The sequence below is a fragment of the Bos mutus genome, chromosome 11, assembly GCF_027580195.1.
Source record: "Bos mutus isolate GX-2022 chromosome 11, NWIPB_WYAK_1.1, whole genome shotgun sequence".
Lineage (NCBI taxonomy): Eukaryota > Metazoa > Chordata > Mammalia > Artiodactyla > Bovidae > Bos > Bos mutus.
The window spans coordinates 67,347,495-67,369,542 of record NC_091627.1 but is presented as its reverse complement, the minus strand read 5'-3'; positions in this window follow the sequence as shown (position 1 = coordinate 67,369,542).

Genomic DNA, 22,048 nt, shown 5'->3' with positions numbered 1-22,048 from the left:
TGAGAAACAATTGCTTAATCACTTAGATTGACTTTTAGTGACATTAACAAACAAAATTTAAGCTCATCTCTTCTTAACTTTAGCTCAGTAACCAAGTACTTGAACAGATGTCATGACTGCTACAAATATCAACACAGGAAAATCAAGCAAAATCCTTAGCTGTTTTGATTCTTTTCCACTGTAGGTTTTTTTTTTTTTTTTATGATTAAGCAAAGAACTTCCAGGTTTTATTTTTTGAATATTTAACAAGAAAACATTCAACCAAATTAAAAAAAATTAGGATGGATTAATTTACAATAAAATAGTCAACTTAAAATACCAGCCTTTCTGGTGCACTGGGATGGCCCGGAGGGATGGTACAGGGAGGGAGGTGGGAGGGGGGTTCAGGATGGGGAACATGTGTACGCCCGTGGCGGATTAATGTTGATGTGTGGCAGAACCAATACAATATTGTAAAGTAATTAGCCTCCAATTAAAATAAATAAATTTAAATTAAAAAAATTAAAAAAAAATACCAGCCTTTTCATTTAGGGCCAAGGAGGCCAATAGTTTCTGTTTGAACAGCAGAACTGCACAATAGACATGTTTACCTTTATTTGATGGCACAGAAATATAAAAGTCATACAACTTTCATTGACCTCCTCCCTTCCCCCTAGAGAATTCATACAATTGCTACTTAGGTCAGTACTCAGCCCTTTAAAAATTATCAGTTATATTTTGAAATATATCTACAATTACTCTGATAATGAGAACACTTTTAAAAACAATTCTTTTAAGAAACACCTTAAAATAATGTTGTGGCACATTAGGTTTCTTAAAGAAACAGCAAAAATAAAAAATAATGTTTAAGAATTATAGTCCCTTGTTTATAGAAACCACCCAAATAAAATAGTTTCTCTAATTAGTTATCCTTGCTTATAATTTATCCACTGTAGTTCTTTAGGCAACTTTGTGAGGATTTCTTAGAGTAAAGTCCATAGATGTCCTTTTATCTATTAGTTGGATGCACATTTTGCTGGTCTTATTTCACTACAGTTTTAAGGATAGAAAAGCACAACTTTCTGAATATATGTTATCTTTAATTCACAGTGGCACACATTGACTGATAATTCTTCGTGAATCCCAACTTCAGTTTCATACTGAATATGGAAACAGCTTCAATCTCCTCATTATTGCAGAGAACTAATACTTTGTATATGGGGATTCCCAAGCGGTTCAATGGTAAAGACTATGTCTACTAATGCAGGAGATGTGGGTTTGATCCCTGGGTCTGGAAGATCTCCTGGAGAAGGAAATGCCAATCTACTCCAGGATTCTTAACTGGGAAATCCCATGGACAGAAGAGTCTTGAAAGGCTACAGTCCTTGGGATTGCAAAAGAGTCAAACATGACTTAGTGACTAAACAACAACAATACTTTATATAACATTTTTAAAGAAAAAAGATGCTGATAGCAGCCACAGCAAATGAAAACAAGATTAACTTTCAGTTAATCTGGTGGTCAATATCTTGATCTCAAGTAACAGAACCATGGAAATAAACTTTGGTTAGGCTTAAATTCTCTACACCACTGAACATTATCACAATAAAAACTCATTATGGATCTGAAACATTTTACATAGTAATGCACATTTCTCCATAAATGTGCAGGATAATTAAAAAGCAAAGGTAACTTGACTAGTGGCATCTCCAACACAAATTCCTAAACGTCTACATAGCAACCACAGGTCAAAATCCTTTCTAATATCGATTGTACCAAAGAAATCTTCCCATATCCTCAGTATCTGGTCTCTTATTTCTTTCAAATTAAAATTTTAATCATGTCTTTATTCCTTCATTCAATATTCCTTTATTCAACTAATTAAATGCTAGTGTACTGTGCTACACTCTGGATATAAGGCATAGTGAGCAAAACCAGATAAAGTCCCTGGTTTTGTTAGAGTTTATAAAACAGAAGGGAAGATAGACATCCCTTAAAAAATTACAACATCATAAACTACTACATATAAAATAGATAAGCAATGTGGATTTTGTAAGAACTTAAAATGGACTATAATCTGCAAGAATACTGAATCATTATTCTACATGTTAAACTAGCACAACATTGCAAAGGAACTACACTTCATTTTTCAAAAAGAAATGTATGAATCATATCCCCTTTATGGGTCACTGCCTTGTCGTGCTGAAGGGGCTTGTGTAACTCAGTGAGACTATGAGCCATGCTGTGTAGGACCATCCAAGATGGACGGCCCATAGCGGAGAGTTCTGACAAAAAGTGATACACTGGAGGAAGTAATGGCAAACCACCCCAGTATACTTGCCGTGAGAACTTCTTAAACTGTATAAAAAGACAAAAAGATATGACATCAAAAGATGAGTCCCCCAGGTCTTGACACCACTATTCAAGATTATCTTTGCTTTTTAATTATCCTGCACATTTATAAAGAAATTTGCAATAGTATGTAAAATGTTTCAGAACCATAATGAGTTTTTACTGTGATAATGTCTGTGATGTGGAGAATTTATATGGCAATGGGTGGATTTAATTCAGATGACCATTATATCTACTACTATGGGCAAAAAGCCCATAGGAAAAATGGAGTAGGCCTCATAATCAACAAAAGAGTCAGAAATGCAGTATTTGGGTGCAACCTAAAAAATGATGGAATGATATCGGTTTGTTTCCAAGGCTCCACTCCACATCACAGTAACTGAAGTCTATGCCCCTACCACTGATGCTGAAGAAGCTAAACTTGGTCAGTTCTATGAAGACCTAGAAGACTTCCCAGAACTAACACCAAAAATAGATGTTCTATTCACCACTGGGGATTGGAATGCAAAAGCAGGAAGCCAAGAGATACCTGGAGTAACTGGCAAGTTTGGCCTTCAAGAACAAAAAGCAGCAGAGTAAGGGCTAACTGAATTCTGCCAAGAGAATGCACTGGTCATAGCAAACCCCATTTTCAACAATGCAAGAGACAACTTTACACATGGACATCACCAAATGGTCAATACCGAAATCAAATTGATTACATTTTTTGTAGCCATAGATGGAGAAACTTCTATGGTCAGCAAAAACAAGACATGTTGTTGACTGTGGCTCAGATCATCAGCTTCTCATAGAAAAATTCATGCTTAAACTAAAGAGAGAGGGAAAACCACCAGGCCAGCCAGGTATGACTTAAATCAAATCTGCTATGAAAATGCAGTGGAGGTGATGAACAGACTCAGGGAATTAGGTCTAGTAAACAGCGTGCCTGAAGAACTATGGATGGAGGTCCGTAATATTGTGCAGGAGGCAGTGAACAAAACAACCTCAAATAAAAAGAAAAGCAAGAAGGCAAAGTGGTTCTCTGAGGAGGCTTTACAAAGAGTTGAAGAAAGAAGAGAAGTGAAAAGCAAAGGAGAAAGGTAAAGGTATTACCCAACTGAACAGAGTTCCAAAGAATAGTAAGGAGAGACAAGAAGGCCTTCTTCAAGGAACACTGCATAAAAATAGAGGAAAACAACAGAAGGGAAAGATTAGCAATCTCTTCAGGAAAATTGGAAATATCAAAGAACATTTTGCCCAAAGATGGGCACAATAAAGGACAGAAACAGCAGAGATCTAGTAGGTGCTGAAGAGATCAAGAGGAGATGGAAAGAATACACGGAAGAACTATACCAAAAAGATCTTAATGAATTGGATAACATGATGATGTGGTCAGTCACTCAGAGCCAGACATTCTGGAGTGTGAAATCAAGTGGGCCTTAGGAAGCACTGCTGTTAATAAAGCTAGTGAATGTGATAGAATTCTAGTTAGAGCTATTCAAAATCCTAAAGGACGATGCTATCAATGTGTTGCACTGAATATGTCAGCAAATCTGGAAGACCCAGCAGTGGCCACAGGACTGGAAAAGTCAATCCTCATCCAAATTCCCAAGAAAAGTAGTACTAAGAATGTTCTAACCATTGGACAATTGCACTTATCTCCCATGCTAGAAAGGTTGTGCTTAAATTTTGCATGCTAGGCTCCAGCATTATGTGAACCAAGAACTTCCAGATGTCCAAGCTGGGTATAGAAAAGGTAGAGGAACCAGAGATCAAATTGCCAACATTTGCTGGATCATAGAGAAAGGAAGGGAATTTCAGGGGAGGGGGGGAAACTATCTCCGTTTCATCAACTATGCTAAAGTGTTTGACTGTGTGAATCATAACAAACTGTGGAAAGTTCTTAAAGAAATGGGAATATCAGACCATCTTACCTGTCTCCTGAGAAACCTGTATGCATGTCAAGAAGCAAGAGTTAGAACCCTGTATGGGAAAACTGATTGGTTCAGGATTGAGAAAGGAGTACGACAGGACTGCCTGCTGTCACCCTGTTTATTTAAACTATATGCTGAGCACATTATGAGAAATGACAGGCTGGGTGAGTTATAAGCTCAAATCAAAATAGGCAGGAGAAACATCAACAACCTCAGATATGCAGATGATACCACTCTAATGGCAACAGAGAAGAGGAACTAAAGAGCCTCTTGATGAGAGTGAAGGAGGAGAGTGAAAGAGCCGGCTTAAAACTAAATATTATAAAAACTAAGATCATGGCATCCAGTCCCCATTACTTCATAGCAAATAGAAGGGTAAAAGGTGGAAATAGTGACATATTTCCTCTTCTTGGGGTCTAAAATCACTGTGGATGGTGACTGCAGCTGTGAAATCAGAAGATGATTGTTTCTTGATAGGAAAGCAAGATAGTGTGTTGAAAAGCAGAGACTACTCTGCCAACAAAGGTCTGTATAGTCAATGCTATGGTCTTCCCAGTGGTCATGTATAGTTGTGAGAGCTGGACAGTAAAGAAGGCAAAATGCCGAAGAATTAATGCCTTTGAACTCTGGTGCTGAAGACTCCTGAGAGTCCTTTGGACAGCAAGGAGATCAAACCAGTCAATCTTACGGGAAATCAACCCTGAATACTCATTGGAAGGATTAATGCTGAAGCTGAAGCTCCAGTATTTTGGTCACTAGATGTGAACAGCTGACTCATTGGAAAAGTCCCTGATGCCAGAAAAGGTTGAGGGCAGAAGGAGAAGAGGGTGTCAGAGGATAAGATGGCTGGATGGCAACACCAATGCAATGGACATGAACTTGGGCATATTTCGGGAGATGGTGAGGGATAGGGAGGCCTGGTGTGCTGCTGTCCATGGGGTTGCAAAGAGTCAGATACAACTGGGCAGCTGAACAACAGCAATGACAATAATCATACAGGCTTATGTAAAAGAAAAAAAAATACAGACTCAAGTAGGAAAAAATCATAAAACTGCAGCTACAACAAACGCTTTTTTAAAAAAATAAGGAACAGTGACATGGACTCTAAAATAGAATTTGACCTGTTTAGGGAGATCAAGGAAGAATATTCTGAAGAAGCAACATTTGAACTGTAATCTGAAAGATGGTCAGTTTTTGTCTTATTTTAAAAAAGCTATCTTGAGGTGTAATTGATATACAAAAAACCATACAAATTTAATGTATACAATTTGATGCATTTGAACACAGGCAAACATTTATGACACCATAATCTCCATCAATGTACTCAGTTCAGTCGCTAAGTCATGTCCAACTCTTTGTGACCCCATGAATTGCAGCACGCCAGGCCTCCCTGTCCATCATCAACTCCTGGAGTTCACCCAAACTCACGTCCATTGAGTCGGTGCTATCCAGCCATCTCATCCTCTGTTGTCCCCTTCTCCTCCTGTCCCAATCCCTCCCAGCATCAGGATCTTTTCCAATGAGTCAACTCTTCACATGAGGTGGCCAAAGTATTGGAGTTTCAGCTTTAGCATCAGTCCTTCCAAAGAACACCCAGGACTGATCTCCTTCAGAATGGACTGGTTGGATCTCCTTGCAGTCCAAGGGACTCTCAAGAGTCTTCTCCAACACCACAGTTCAAAAGCATCAATGCTTTGGTGCTTAGCTTTCTTCAAAGTCCAACTTTCACATCCATACATGACCACTGGAAAAACCATAGTCTTGACTAGACGGACCTTTGTTGGCAAAGTAAGAATGCTCAAACTACTGCACAATTGCACTCATTTTACACGCTAGTAAAGTAGTGCTCAAAATTCTCCAAGCCAGGCTTCAGCAATATGTGAACCGTGAACTTCCAGATGTTCAAGCTGGTTTTAGAAAAGGCAGAGGAACCAGAGATCAACTTGCCAACATCTGCTGGATCATCGAAAAAGCAAGAGAGTTCCAGAAAAACATCTATTTCTGTTTTATTGACTATGCCATAGCCTTTGACTGTGTGGATCACAATAAACTGTGGAAAATTCTTCAAGAGATGGGCATACCAGACCACCTGACCTGCCTCTTGAGAAACCTGTATGCAGGTCAGGAATCAACAGTTAGAACTGGACATGGAACAACAGACTGGTTCCAAATAGGAAAAGGAATACGTCAAGGCTGTATATTGTCACCCTGCTTATTTAACCTCTATGCAGAGTACATCATGAGAAATGCTGGGCTGGAAGAAGCACAGGCTGGAATCAAGATTGCTGGGAGAAATATCAATAATCTCAGATACGCAGATGACACCACCCATATGGCAGAAAGTGAAGAAGAACTAAAAAGCGTCTTGATGAAAGTGAAAGTGGAGAGTGAAAAGTTGGCTTAAAGCTCAACATTCAGAAAACGAAGATCATGACATCTGGTCCCATCACTTCATGGGAAATAAATGGGGAAACAGTGGAAACAGTGTCAGACTTTATTTTTGGGGGCTCTAAAATCACTGCAGCATATATGACTACTAATGAGAGCTACCCTCTTAAATTTTAAAGTGCACAATATAGTATTGTTAACTATAGGCAGTAATGTACAGGACATCTCAAGAAATTATTTGACATAAGTGAAACTTCATGCCTTTAGAATAACAATTCCTCAATCCTCCATCCTCCAGCTTTTGGCAACCACCCTTAATATTCTCTGCTTCTATGAGTGAGTACTTTGCTGCTAAGTCACTTCAGTCGTGTCCGACTCGGTGTGACCCCATAGATGGCAGCCCCCTGGCTCCCCCGTTCCTGGGATTCTCCAGGCAAGAACACTGGAGTGGGTTGCCATTTCCTCCTCCAATGCATGAAAGTGAAAAGTGAAAGTGAAGTCGCTCAGTTGCGTCCAACTCTAGCGACCCCATGGACTGCAGCCCACCAGGCTCCTCCATCCATGGGATTTTCCAGGCAAGAGTACTGGAGTACGGTGCCATTGCCTTCTCCCGTGAGTACTTTAGGTACCTCATATAAGTGGAATCTAAGTGGAATCATACAGTGTTTGACTTACTGTGACTGGTATTTCATTTAGATGACCCCTCAAAGATCATCCAGATAGTTACAAAGAGAGAATTCACTTTTTTAGGCTGAATGATATCCTATTTTATGTATATATCACTTTTGTTCTTTACCCATAGACCTGTAAATGTACACTTAGGTTATTTCCACATCTTGACAACCTAAGTTCCACAAATGTAACTTAGGTTATTTCCACATCTTGATTAGTGGTGCAGAAAACATGGGAATGTAGCTATCTTTGAGATTTTTCTTTCAATTCTTTTGGTTGTATAACCAGAAGCAAGATTGCTTGATCATACAATACAGTTTTTACCTTTTTGAGGAAACTCTCTGCTGTTTGCCATAGCTGCTATACCATTTTGCATCCCCATCAACAGTGCACAAGGGTTCCGATTTTCCATAGTCTTAGCAACACTTGTTATCTAACAGGTGTGAAGTGATATGTTATTGAAGTTTTGATTTACACTCCCTGATAATTAATGATATTGAACATCTTCATATACTCATTGGCCATTTGTATGCCTTCTTTAGAGAAATGTCAGTTCAAGTCCTTTGCCATTTTATCTGTCTACCCATTAACTTACTGCTATTGAGTTGTAGTAGTTCCTTATATATTTTTGAAATTAACCTCTTATCAAATATATGGTTTGCAAATATATTCTCACATTCCAGAGGTTGCCTTTTCATTCTGTTGATTGTTTCCTCTGCCTACCAGGACTAATTTGTGAAAAAACAGAAAATCTGAACAGATTTTTCAACAATGAGTTAGGATATTAAAGGCATGCTTACTGAAATTAAAAAAAAAAAAAACAATTTTAAAACTCATATGGAACCACAAAAGACCCTAAATAGTCAAGAGTAATTTTGAACAAGATAAACAAAGCTGAAGGCCTCACACATCTTGACTTTGAGATTAAAACATTACAGTACTGGCATATAATACTGATCTAATGATTAATGGAATGAAATAGAGAGCCCAGAAATAAACACGCATATATATACTCTATTGATCTTTGGCAAGGGTACCAAGACTAATGGTCTCTTCAACAAAATGGTACTGGGAAAACTGGAAATCCACATACAGAAACCTGAAATTGGACCCTACCTTATACCATAACACAAAAATCAACTCAATAAGCTGTGAAACTGTGAAACTTTTTTAAAGAAAACCTAAAAAAAATTAGTTTTTGACATCAGTCTTGGCAATAATATATTGAATATGACACTAAAAGCATAAATAGACAAATGGGACTACATCAAGGATGGTCAATATTAACTTAATGAAAAGGAACTAGAAGAACTTTCTAAGTAGAGGGAACAAAGATAAATGGCAGAAGGAAGCATTGCAGACAGGAAGAACAGAATGGGACCACTGAAGTTCTGCTTGGAGCAGAGAGGGAAGGAAGTATGGTGGGCATCTAAACTATTGTTCAAAATGGTGCCACTACCTGCATCTTAGATTTGGGAAATATTTCTCAAGAGGATTATGTGTACTTTGATTAGGGAGGTGAAAAGTACCGAATACAATTAAAACAGTCAAACACACAGAAGGACAGCTGGCCTTTGAGAACACAGGGGATAGGAACACTGACCCACCATGAAGTTAAAAATCCAAGTAGAACTTATAGTTGGCCCTCCATATATGCAGTTTCTTTGTATCCAAGTTTCCTCTGCATACAAGGTTCTGTATCTGCAAATTCAGTTTGCTGCAGATCATGTAGTATTGTAGTATTTACTACTGAAAAAAAAAAATCCACATATTTAAGTGGACCCATGCAGTTCAAACGCATGTTGTTCAAAAGTCTGTGTATTGTAAACACAGCCTCCAATTTACATTTCTTTCTTTTCACAATTCTACACCAATAAATACATTATAGATGTATTAGAATATTATAAGAATATTAGAATATTATAAGGGGTGAAGCTAAAAATTATCCTAGGGATTAGACTAGTACACTAATTTTTAAAATAATAACTCTATATTCTACATTTTCCTATACTTTCTTTACAATAATTTAAATTCTATGACACATCTTCTATAAACAGAGTGGAAAAATCTAGTGATAAATCTTGGGAACCAAATGTCACCGTTTGGTTGTATGTACGTAAATATATTACCATATATGGAGAACAATTTTAAACAGGAAACACCAGGAAACAATTTTAAAATAAGAATTTGATTCCAGGGTAAGTAAACAATAGCCAGTTGGCCCAATCCAGCCATGGCCTATTTTTGTAAATAAAGTTATCTTGTAACAGTGTCACATACATTAATTTAAATACTGTCTATGGTTACTTTTGTTAGGTAGTTAGAATAGAAAAAAGGAGTCCTGGTGGCTAAAAGACAAAGAAGGGAAAAGCCCATAAAAATAGAACAAATGAAGGTCTAAGGACTGGAGTGAGGACCTCAGGTAAAACAGTCTTCCTGGCTAGCCCAGTTTACATAGGGAAGGGCCAGGGGGAGGAGGAAAAGAAAAAAAAAAAACATAAGAAGAGGAGCCAAAATTGAGGGGCGGGGGTGGGGGACACTTCTTTTTTCCTTTCATGTTTTGGGTCAGCCTGCCCTCACGCCTCAAGGATGTATTTTCCTTTGCTTGCCAAATAAAGCTGAGCTGTAACATGGGGCCATCCCTTGCTTCAAATTTTTGTGGCAACTGAGGAAATTAAACAGGGCTGTAACACTGATCCATCAGTTGCTTCAACTTTTTGCTGCAGCTGACAGAACCCAGGAAATTACAAACTCCCCCAACAGTCCTGGGAAAACCAGGACATTATTTGCTTTATGACAGGCCTCTTAAAATTCCAACTAGGAATCAACTTACCGTGAGTCTTTTTTGCATGAAGACTATGTTTTATGCCTACTTTTAGTTGCATCCCCACAACGACCCCTAGGACTAGGGCTAATAATTAGGAGAACTACAGCAATACCTTCATATAAGTTCAGTTGCAAAGTCATGTCCAACTCTTTGTGATCCCATGAAGTGCAGCATGCCAGGCCTCCCTGTCCATCACCAACTCCCAGAGTCCACCCAAACCCATGTCCATTGAGTTGAGGATGCAGTCCAACCATCTCATCCTCTGTCCTTCCCTTCTCCTCCTGCCTTCAATCTTCACCAGCATCAGAGTTTTTTCCAATGAGTCACTTCTTGGCATCAGGTGGCCGAAGTATTGGAGTTTCAGCTTCAGCATCAGTCCTTCCAATGAATATTCCTTTTGGATGGATGGGTTGGATCTCCTTGCAGTCCAAGGGACTCTCAAGAGTCTTCAACACCACAGTTCAAAAGCATCAATTCTTCTGCACTCAGCTCTTTATAGTCCAACTCTCACATTCATACATGACTACTGGAAAAACCATAGCTTTAACTAGAAGGACCTTTGTTGGCAAAGTAATGTCTCTGCTTTTTAACTTGCTTCTAGGTTGGTGAAAACTTTCCTTCCAAGGAGCAAGCATCTTTTAATTTCATGGCTGCAGTCACAATCTGCAGTGATTTTGGAGCCCAGAAAAATAAAGTCTGACACTGTTTCCATTGTTTACCCATCTATTTGCCATGAAGTGATGGAACCAGATGCCATAATCTTAGTTATCTGAAAGTTGAGTTTTAAGTCAACTTTTTCACACTCCTCTTTCACTTTCATAAAGAGGCTCTTTAGTTCCTCTTCCCTTTCTGCCATAAGGGTGGTGTAATCTGCATATCTGAAGTTATTGATATTTCTCCTGTCAATCTTGATTCCAGCTTGTGTTTCATCCAGCCCAGCATTTCTCATGATGTACTCTGCACATAAGTTAAATAAGCAGGGTGACAATATACAGCCTTGAAGTACTCCTTTCCCAATTTGGAACCAGTCTGTTGTTCCATGTCTGGTTCTAACCATTGCCTCTTGACCTGCATGCAGATTTCTCAGGAGGTAGGTCAGGTGATCTGGTATTTCCATCTCTTGAAGAATTTTCCAGTTTGTTGTGATCCACCTAGTCAAAGGCTTTGGCCTAGTCAATAAAGAAGAAGTAGATGATTTTCTGAAACTCTCTTGCTTTCTTGATGATCCAACAGATGTTGGCAATTTGATCTCTTGTTCCTTTGCCTTTTTAAATCCAGCTTGAAGGTCTGGAAGTTCACAGTTCATGTACTGTTGAAGCCAGGCTTGGAGAATTTTGAGCATTACTTTGCAGGCGTGTGAGGTGAGTGCAATTGTGTGGTAGTTTGAACATTCTTTGGCATTGCCTTTCTTTGGCATTGGGAGGAAAACTGACCTTTTCCAGTACTATGGCCACTGATGAATTTTCCAAATTGCTGGCATATTGAGTGCAGCACTTTAACAGTACCATCCTTTAGAATTTGAAATAGCTCAACTGGAATTCCATCACCTACACTAGCATTGTTTGTAATGATGCTTCCTAAGGCCCACTTGACTTCACATTCCAGGATGTCTGGCTCTAGGTGATTGATCACACCATCGTGATTATCTGGGTCATGAAGATCTTTTTTGTACAGTTCTTCTGTGTATTCTTGCCACCTCTTCTTAATATCTTATGCTTCTGTTAGGTCCATACCATTTCTGTCCTTTATTGTGCCCATCTTTTCATGAAATGTTTCCATGGTATCTCTAATTTTCTTGAAGAGATCTCTAGTCTTTCCCATTCTATTGCTTTCCTCTATTTCTTTGCATTGATTACTCAAGAAGGCTTTCTCATCTCTCCCTGCGAGTCTTTGGAACTCTGCATTCAAATGTGTATATCTCTCCTTTTCTCCTTTGCCTTTCACATCTTTTCTTTTCTCAACTATTTTTAAGGCCTCCTCAGACAACCATTTTGGCATTCTTTTTCTTGGGGATGGTCTTAATCACTGCCTCCTGTACAAAGTCATGAACCTCCATCCATAGTTCTTCAGGCATTCTATCAGATCTAATGCCTTTAATCTATTTGTCACTTCTACTGTATAATCATAAGGGATTTAATTTAGATCATTCCTGAATGGTTTAGTGGTTTTCCCTACTTTCTTCATTTTAAGTCTGAATTTGACAATAAGGAGTTCATGATCTGAACCACAGTCAGCTTCCAGTCTTGTTTTTGCTGACTGTATAAAGCTTCTTTATCTTTACCTGCAAAGAATATAATCAATCTGATTTAGGTATTGACCATCTGGTGATGTCCATGTGTAAAATCTTCTCTTGTATTGTTGGAAGAGGGCGTTTGCTATGACCAGTGCGTTCTCTTGGCAAAACTGTTAGCCTTTGCCCTGCTTAATTTTGTACTCCAAGGCCAAATTTGCCTGTTACTCCAGGTATCTCTTGACTTCCTACTTTTGCATTCCAGTCCTCTATAATGAAAAGGACATCTTTATGGGGTGTTAGTTCTAGAAGGTCTCGTAGGTCTTCATAGCACAGTTAAACGTCAGCTTCTTCAGCATTACTGGTTGGGGGCATAGACTTGGATTACCCTGATATTGAATGGTTTGCCTTGTTAATGAATAGAGATCATGCTGTCATTTTTGAGATTGCACCCAAAAACCATATTTTGGGCTCTTTTGTTGACTATGTTGGCTACTCCATTTCTTCTAAGGGATCCTTACCCATAATAGCAGATATAATGATCAATACTTTATTACATAAGTACCTGGAATGTTAGGTCCATGAATCAAGATAAATTGGAAGTGGTCAAAAAGAGATGGCAAGAGGGAACATCACCATTTTAGGAATCAGTGCATTAAAATGGAATGAAATGGGTGAATTTAACTCAGATGACCACTATATCTACTACTGTGGGCAAGAGTCACCAGACGGTCAATATAAAAATCATATTGATTATATTCTTTGCACCCTAATATGGAGAAGCTCTATATAGTTAGCAAAAATAAGACCTGGAGCTGAATGTGGCTCTAATCAGCTTCTTATTGCAAAGTTGGGATTTAAATTCAAGAAAGTAGGGAAAACCTCTATACCATTCATGTATGACTTAAAACAAATCCCTTATGATTATACAGTAGAGGTGATACATTGATTCAGGAGATTAGATCTGGTAGACAAAGTGTCTGAAAACCTATGGCTATAGGTTTGTAACATTGTACAGGAGGTGGTGACTAAAACCATTCCAAAGAAAAAGAAATGAAAGAAAGCAGACTGCTTGTCTGAGGAGGCTTTACAAATAGCTGAGAAAAGAAAAGAAGTGAAAGGCAAGGGAGAAAGGAAAAGATACACCCAACTGAATGCAGAGTTCAGAGAATAGCAAGAAGAGTCAGAAAGCCTTCTTAAGTTAACAATGCAAAGAAAAATAGAGGAAAACAATAGAATAGGAAAGACTAGAGACCGCTTCAAGAAAATTGGAGATATCAAGGGAATATTTCATGCAAAGATGGGCACAATAAAGGACAGAAATGGTAAGGACCTAAAAGGAACAGAACATATTAAGAAGAGATGGCAAGAAGACACATAAGAAGTACACAAAATAGTTTTTAATGATCCAGATAACCACAATGGTGTGGCCACTCATCTAGAGCCAGATATATTGGAGAGTAAAGTCAAATGGGTCTTAGGAAACATTACTAGAAACAGCTAGTAGAGGTGATGTAATTCCAACTGAGCTATTTCAAATCCTAAGACGATGCTTTTAAAGTGCTGCACTCAGTATGTCAGCAAATCTGGAAAACTCAGCAGTGGCTACAGGACTGGAAAAGATCAGTTTTCATTCCAATCCCAAGGAAGAGCAATGCCAAAAAATGTTCATACTACTCTACAATTGTGCTCATTTGACATGCTAGCAAAGTAATGCTCAAAATTCTTCAAGCTAGGCTTCAGCAGTACATGAACAGAGAACTTCCAGATGTATATGCTGGATTTAGAAAAGGTAGAGGAACCAGAGATCAGGTTGCCAACATTCATTATATAATGGAGAAAGCCAAGAAATTCCAGAAAAATCATCTGCTTCACTGACTGCTAAAGCCTTTGATGGTTGGATTTCAACAAACTGTGGAAAATTCTTAAAGATTTTGGAATACCAGACCACTTTTACCTGTCTCCTGAGAAACCTGTATGCAGGTCAAGAAACAATTAGAACTGGACATGGAACAATGGACTGGTTCCAAATTGGGAAAGGAGTACGATAAGGCTGTACATAAGTACAGTATGTAAGTACAGTAAGTAAATATGATAAGGTGACAATCATAATTGTCACCCTGCTTATTTTACTTATAGGCAGAATCCATCATGGGAGATGCCAGCTAGATGAATCCCAAGCTGTAAATAAGATTGCTAGGAAAAATATCAGCATCCTTAGATATGCAGATGGTACCACGTTAATGGCAGAAAGTGAAGTGGAACTAAAGAGCCTCTTAATGAGGGTGAAAGAGGAGAGTGAGAAAGCTGGCTTAAAAGTCAACATTTAAAAAAATAAAAATCATGGCATCCAATCTGATCACTTCATGGCAAATAGAAGGGGAAACAGTGGACATAGTAACAGATTTTATTTGTTAGTGTTCCAAAGCCACTGCAGACAGTGACTATAGTCATGAAAGTAAAAGACTCTTGCTCCTTGGAAAGAAAGCTGTGAGCAACCTTGACAGCATATTAAAAAGCAGAGACATAATTTTTCCAGCAAAGATCTGTATAGTCAATGCTATGGTTTCACCAGTAATCATGTACAGATGTGAGAGTTGGTCCATAAAGAAGGCTGAGTGCTGAAGAATTGATGATTTCAAATTGTGGTATTGGAGAAGACTCTTGAGAGTCCCTTGAAGTGTAAGAAGATCAAGCCAGTCAGTCCTAAAGGAAATCAACTCTGAAAATTTATTGGAAGGATTGATGCTGAAGCTGAAGCTCCGATCTTTGGCCACCTGTTGCTAAGAGTTGACTCATTGTTACCAATGACACTGATGTTGGGAAAGACTGAATTCAGAAGGAGAAGAGGGCAGCAGAGGATGAAGTAGATAGTATAACTAACTCAATGGACATGAATTTGAGCCACTCCAGGAGACAGTGAACAACAGAGGAGCCTGTTGTACTGCAGTCAGGGGTCATAGAGTTGGACACGACCTGACAACTAAACAACATAAACAACCCCTGCATCATCATAGGGATTATTTGAGGTTGAGTGAAGGTGAAAATATTTCTTCCTTTCATTCAAAAAAGCAGGGAACAAACATCTAGATTTTGGTAGAGGAAAGATGCATGGGAGCTTCTGTACAACTGAGTGGGACTCCCAGCTCTGAGATAAGGAGAATGAGAAAGAAGGACATCTCAAACAGAGCACCATGGCCTGTGTCTAGGGAGATTATTGTGTCAACAAAGGCATACTTACTAAAATTTTTGATATCACAAAGTTGAAAACTTGCCTCGAAGTCAGAAAGTAACAGGAGCATCCAAACCAGAGAAGGCATGGCCCGTGACTAATGAAATAGAATCCTGCTTGAAATTTTACTTCTGTTAGTTCTGTAATTCATATTTTGCACAAGCTCTCAATACAAAGCTTTACTTTTTGTTAAATTGTTATTTGTATGTATCTTATAACTGGGAAACTGAGTGAATTCTCACTAGCCAAACATACCTATATAGCCAACACTCAGATCAGGAAAGAGAAATTACCTGCCATCACTGCTCATTCTGTATGCTGCTGCTGCTGCTGCTAAGTCGCTTCAGTTGTGTCCAACTCTATGTGACCCCATAGACAGCAGCCCACAAGGCTCCTCCGTCCCTGGGATTCTCCAGGCAAGAACACTGGAGTGGGTTGCCATTTCCTTCTCATTCTGTATACACCATCTTAACTTGGCTTCATGCATCTTTGTTAAGTATCACTATTTGGTCTTAGCCATATTTCTGATTCTTATTTCTGGGGATCAGACTTCCAATAGGGTGAAGTCCAGGGATAACTGCTCAGTTCTAGAACATCTGGTGAGGGGGCAACCTCAGAGACAAAGAAGAGGTGGCCTGGGTCCATTATATAGACCATAGTTCAGCAAAATTTTTCTTATAAAAGACCAAATAAGAAACATCACTGGCTTTCAGGGTCATAACATCTTTGGTGAAATTCTAAATGAGTATCAGTGTCTCTGTTCCCCTAAAACTTTACTTATAAAAACCGCAATGTTTTGTACTTTGTTGATCTGTGATATAGAGAAGCAAAATCAGTGGAATGGGGGTTATTATGTGAAAACATCAGAAATCTTCAGGAGGGGAACCTTGTGAAATCCTGGATCTCACTCTAAATAAAAGGCAGTTAATTCAGACAATTGTTATCTGGACTCCTCAAAGCAGGAAAACTTCAGCCTTGTAGATTATTTTTGCTTGTTTCTACTGTTAGTCTTGTTCCTAACTTTCAAAATAATGCAGTTGTCAGCAGCCAGAGAATGTAAATGTCTAGAAGCAAGACTATTTCTGTTATATTTAGCAATACTGCTTAAGGAAAAGTACTCTGGATTTCACACTATTTTTAAAATTTCAAATTCACTAATAGCAAAGTTTTGTTTCAGTAAAATATTCCATTAACAATGAAATTTGTGTAAATTTTGAGGGTTTTTATATTTGACAGGTTAACCATTAATTAAAAGTTCACTATATTATAAATTGAAAAGAGAGACACAGTTACATGTAATTGCATTTTTTTTTTCATTTTTTAAAAACCACTGGAGGCACAACAGGGTAAATCAACTGTATTTCAATAAGAAAACAACAAAAATAAAGCAAAATTGAACAAAAAAACACTCATCATTTTAAGATACTTCTATTCAATTCTGTTTCCAGAAAGCTATTGTTTGGGGACATGATGAAGTGATTCCCATCATTTTCAGCTCAATATATTGGCTCCGTTATGATTTTGGCAGAGGATGTTCTAGTATCTACTACAGAAATAACAAACCAGAGAGAGAACAGTGGAATTTGTACAAAGTTCCTGCTTAATCTGCTTTCTATTTTTCCTTCAGAAAACTATGAAAATATATAGGAAAAAGTGAAAACTAATGTTACTTGCGGAGAAGGCAATGGCACCCTACTCCAGTACTTTTTCCTAGAAAATCCCATGGACAGAGGAGCTTGGTAGGCTGCAGTCCATGGGGTCGCTAGAGTTGGACATGACTGAGCGACTTCACTTTCACTTTTCTTTTTTTTTTTGCTTATTGACATATTTATTTATTTATTTTTTTGGGGGTAGCTAATTGGATTTTTTTAAAATTTTTTTTAAATTTTATTTTATTTTTAAACTTTACAAATTGTATTAGTTTTGCCAAATATCAAAATGAATCCACCACAGGTATACATGTGTTCCCCATCCTGAACGCCCCTCCCTCCCCCTCCCCATACCCTCCCTCTGGGTCGTCCCAGTGCACCAGCCCCAAGCATCCAGTATCGTGCATCGAACCTGGACTGGCGACTCGTTTCATACATGATATTATACATGTTCCAATGCCATTCTCCCAAATCTTCCCACCCTCTCCCTCTCCCACAGAGTCCATAAGACTGTTCTATACATCAGTGTCTCTTTTGCTGTCTCGTACACAGGGTTATTGTTACCATCTTTCTAAATTCCATATATATGCGTTAGTATACTGTATTGGTGTTTTTCCTTCTGGCTTACTTCACTCTGTATAATAGGCTCCAGTTTCATCCACCTCATTAGAACTGATTCAAATGTATTCTTTTTAATGGCTGAGTAATACTCCATTGTGTATATGTACCACCGCTTTCTTATCCATTCATCTGCTGATGGGCATCTAGATTGCTTCCATGTCCTGGCTATTATAAACAGTGCTGCGATGAACATTGGGGTACACGTGTCTCTTTCCCTTCTGGTTTCCTCAGTGTGTATGCCCAGCAGTGGGATTGCTGGGTCATAAGGCAGTTCTGTTTCCAGTTTTTTAAGGAATCTCCACACTGTTCTCCATAGTGGCTGTACTAGTTTGCATTCCCACCAACAGTGTAAGAGGGTTCCCTTTTCTCCACACCCTCTCCAGCATTTATTGCTTGTAGACTTTTGTATCATAGCCATTCTGACTGGTGTGAAATGGTACCTCATAGTGGTTTTGATTTGCATTTCTCTGATAATGAGTGATGTTGAGTATCTTTTCATGTGTTTGTTAGCCATCTGTATGTCTTCTTTGGAGAAATGTCTATTTAGTTCTTTGGCCCATTTTTTGATCGGGTCATTTATTTTTCTGGAGTTGAGCTGTAGGAGTTGCTTGTATATTTTTGAGAGTAGTTGTTTGTCAGTTGCTTCATTTGCTATTATTTTCTCCCATTCTGAAGGCTGCCTTTTCACCTTGCTAATAGTTTCCTTTGATGTGCAGAAGCTTTTAAGTTTAATTAGGTCCCATTTGTTTATTTTTGCTTTTATTTCCAATATTCTGGGAGGTGGGTCATAGAGGATCCTGCTGTGATGTATGTCAGAGAGTGTTTTGCCTATGTTCTCCTCTAGGAGTTTTATAGTTTCTGGTCTTACGTTTAGCTCTTTAATCCATTTTGAGTTTATTTTTGTGTATGGTGTTAGAAAGTGTTCTAGTTTCATTCTCTTACAAGTGGTTGACCAGATTTCCCAGCACCACTTGTTAAAGAGATTGTCTTTAATCCATTGTATATTCTTGCCTCCTTTGTCAAAGATAAGGTGTCCATATGTGCGTGGATTTATCTCTGGGCTTTCTATTTTGTTCCATTGATCTATATTTCTGTCTTTGTGCCAGTACCATACTGTCTTGATAACTGTGGCTTTGTAGTAGAGCCTGAAGTCAGGTAGGTTGATTCCTCCAGTTCCATTCTTCTTTTTCAAGATAGCTTTGGCTATTTGAGGTTTTTTGTATTTCCATACACATTGTGAAATTATTTGTTCTAGCTCTGTGGTGAATACCGTTGGTAGCTTGAAAGGGATTGCATTGAATCTATAAATTGCTTTGGGTAGTATACTCCTTTTCACTATATTGATTCTTCCAATCCATGAACATGGTATATTTCTCCATCTATTAGTGTCCTCTTTAATTTCTTTCACCAGTGTTTTATAGTTTTCTATGTATAGGTCTTTAGTTTCTCTAGGTAGATATATTCCTAAGTATTTTATTCTTTCCGTTGCAATGGTGAATGGAATTGTTTCCTTAATTTCTCTTTCTGTTTTCTCATTATTAGTGTATAGGAATGCAAGGGATTTCTGTGTGTTGATTTTATATCCTGCAACTTTACTATAATCATTGATAGTTCTAGTAATTTTCTGGTGGAGTCTTTAGGGTTTTCTATGTAGAGGATCATGTCATCTGCAAATAGGGAGAGTTTTACTTCTTCTTTTCCAATTTGGATTCCTTTTATTTCTTTTTCTGCTCTGATTGCTGTGGCCAAAACTTCCAAAAAGTGAAGGGCTGGAAAAAGATTTTCCATGCAAATAGGGACCAAAAGAAAGCAGGAGTAGCAATACTCATATCAGATAAAATAGACTTTAAAACAAAGTCTGTGAAAAGAGACAAAGATGGTCACTACATAATGATCAAAGGATCAATCCAAGAAGAAGATATAACAATTATAAATATATATGCACCCAACACGGGAGCACCACAGTATGTAAGGCAAATGCTAACATGTATGAAAGGAGAAATTAACAATAACACAATAATAGTGGGAGACTTTAATACCCCACTCACACCTATGGATAGATCAACTAAACAGAAAATTAACAAGGAAACACAAACTTTAAATGATACAATAGACCAGTTTGACTTAATTGATATCTATAGGACATTTCATCCCAAAACAATGAATTTCACCTTTTTCTCAGGCGCACATGGAACCTTCTCCAGGATAGATCACATCCTGGGCCATAAAGCTAGCCTTGGTAAATTCAAAAAAATAGAAATCATTCCAAGCATCTTTTCTGACCACAATGCAGTAAGATTAGATCTCAATTACAGGAGAAAAACTATTAAAAATTCCAACATATGGAGGCTGAACAACACGCTGCTGAATAACCAACAAATCACAGAAGAAATCAAAAAAGAAATAAAAATTTGCATAGAAACAAATGAAAATGAAAACACAACAACCCAAAACCTGTGGGACACTGTAAAAGCAGTCCTAAGGGGAAAGTTCATAGCAATACAGGCATACCTCAAGAAACAAGAAAAAAAGTCAAATAAATAATCTAACTCTACACCTAAAGCAACTAGAAAGGGAAGAAATGAAGAACCCCAGGGTTAGTAGAAGGAAAGAAATCTTAAAAATTAGGGCAGAAATAAATGCAAAAGAAACAAAAGAGACCATAGCAAAAATCAACAAAGCCAAAACCTGGTTCTTTGAAAGGATAAATAAAATTGACAAACCATTAGCCAGACTCATCAAGAGACAATGGGAGAAAAATCAAATCAATAAAATTAGAAATGAAAATGGAGAGATCACAACAGACAACACAGAAATACAAAGGATCATAAGAGACTACTATCAACAATTATATGCCAGTAAAATGGACAATGTGGAAGAAATGGACAAATTCTTAGAAAAGTACAACTTTCCAAAACTCGACCAGGAAGAAATAGAAAATCTTAACAGACCCATCACAAGCACGGAAATTGAAACTATAATCAAAAATGTTCCAGCAAACAAAAGCCCAGGTCCAGACGGCTTCACAGCTGAATTCTACCAAAAATTTAGAGAAGAGCTAACACCTATCCTGCTCAAACTCTTCCAGAAAATTGCAGAGGAAGGTAAACTTCCAAACTCATTCTATGAGGCCACCATCACCCTAATACCAAAACCTGACAAAGATCCCACAAAAAAAGAAAACTACAGGCCAATATCACTGATGAACATAGATGCAAAAATCCTTAACAAAATTCTAGCAATCAGAATCCAACAACACATTAAAAAGATCATACACCATGACCAGGTGGGCTTTATCCCAGGGATGCAAGGATTCTTCAATATCCGCAAGTCAATCAGTGTAATACACCACATTAACAAATTGAAAAATAAAAACCATATGATTATCTCAACAGATGCAGAGAAAGCCTTTGACAAAATTCAACATCCATTTATGATAAAAACTCTCCAGAAAGCAGGAATAGAAGGACCATACATCAACATAATAAAAACTATATATGACAAACCCACAGCAAACATTATCCTCAATGGTGAAAAATTGAAAGCATTTCCTCTAAAGTCAGGAACAAGACAAGGGTGCCCACTTTCACTTTTCACTTTCATGCATTGCAGAAGGAAATGGCAACCCACTCCAGTGTTCTTGCCTAGAGAATCCCAGGGATGGGGAAGCTTGGTGGGCTGCCATCTATGGGGTCGCACAGAGTTGGACACGACTGAAGTGACTTAGCAGCAGCAGCAGCAGCAATGTTACTTGACAAAAATCATACAACCATTAGACATCACCTGATATTTATCACTTACACATTGAATTAATTTTTGTGATTACGTTCTTCAGCTGGGAAATTACCCACAGTCTTTCCTTCATCTACATAGTAGATATAGCATCAGAGTTGGGGTTTTGTTGTTATTTTGGGCTTCCCTAGTGGCTCAGATGGTAAAGCATCTGTCTGCAATGCAGACCCGGGCTCGATCTCTGGGTTGGGAAAATCCCCTGGAGAAGGAGTTTTCCCTTACACTAAAAATCATAACATCACCTCACCAACATATAAGTCATCTTTGACTCCTCATTTTATCTTTTCTGGTATCCAAAATATACTGTTATACATATTGCTCCCATTAACCCTAATGCCTGTCTTCTAGTCCAAAACAGCCTCCTATTTCAATTAGATTACTGCAATAGCCTCC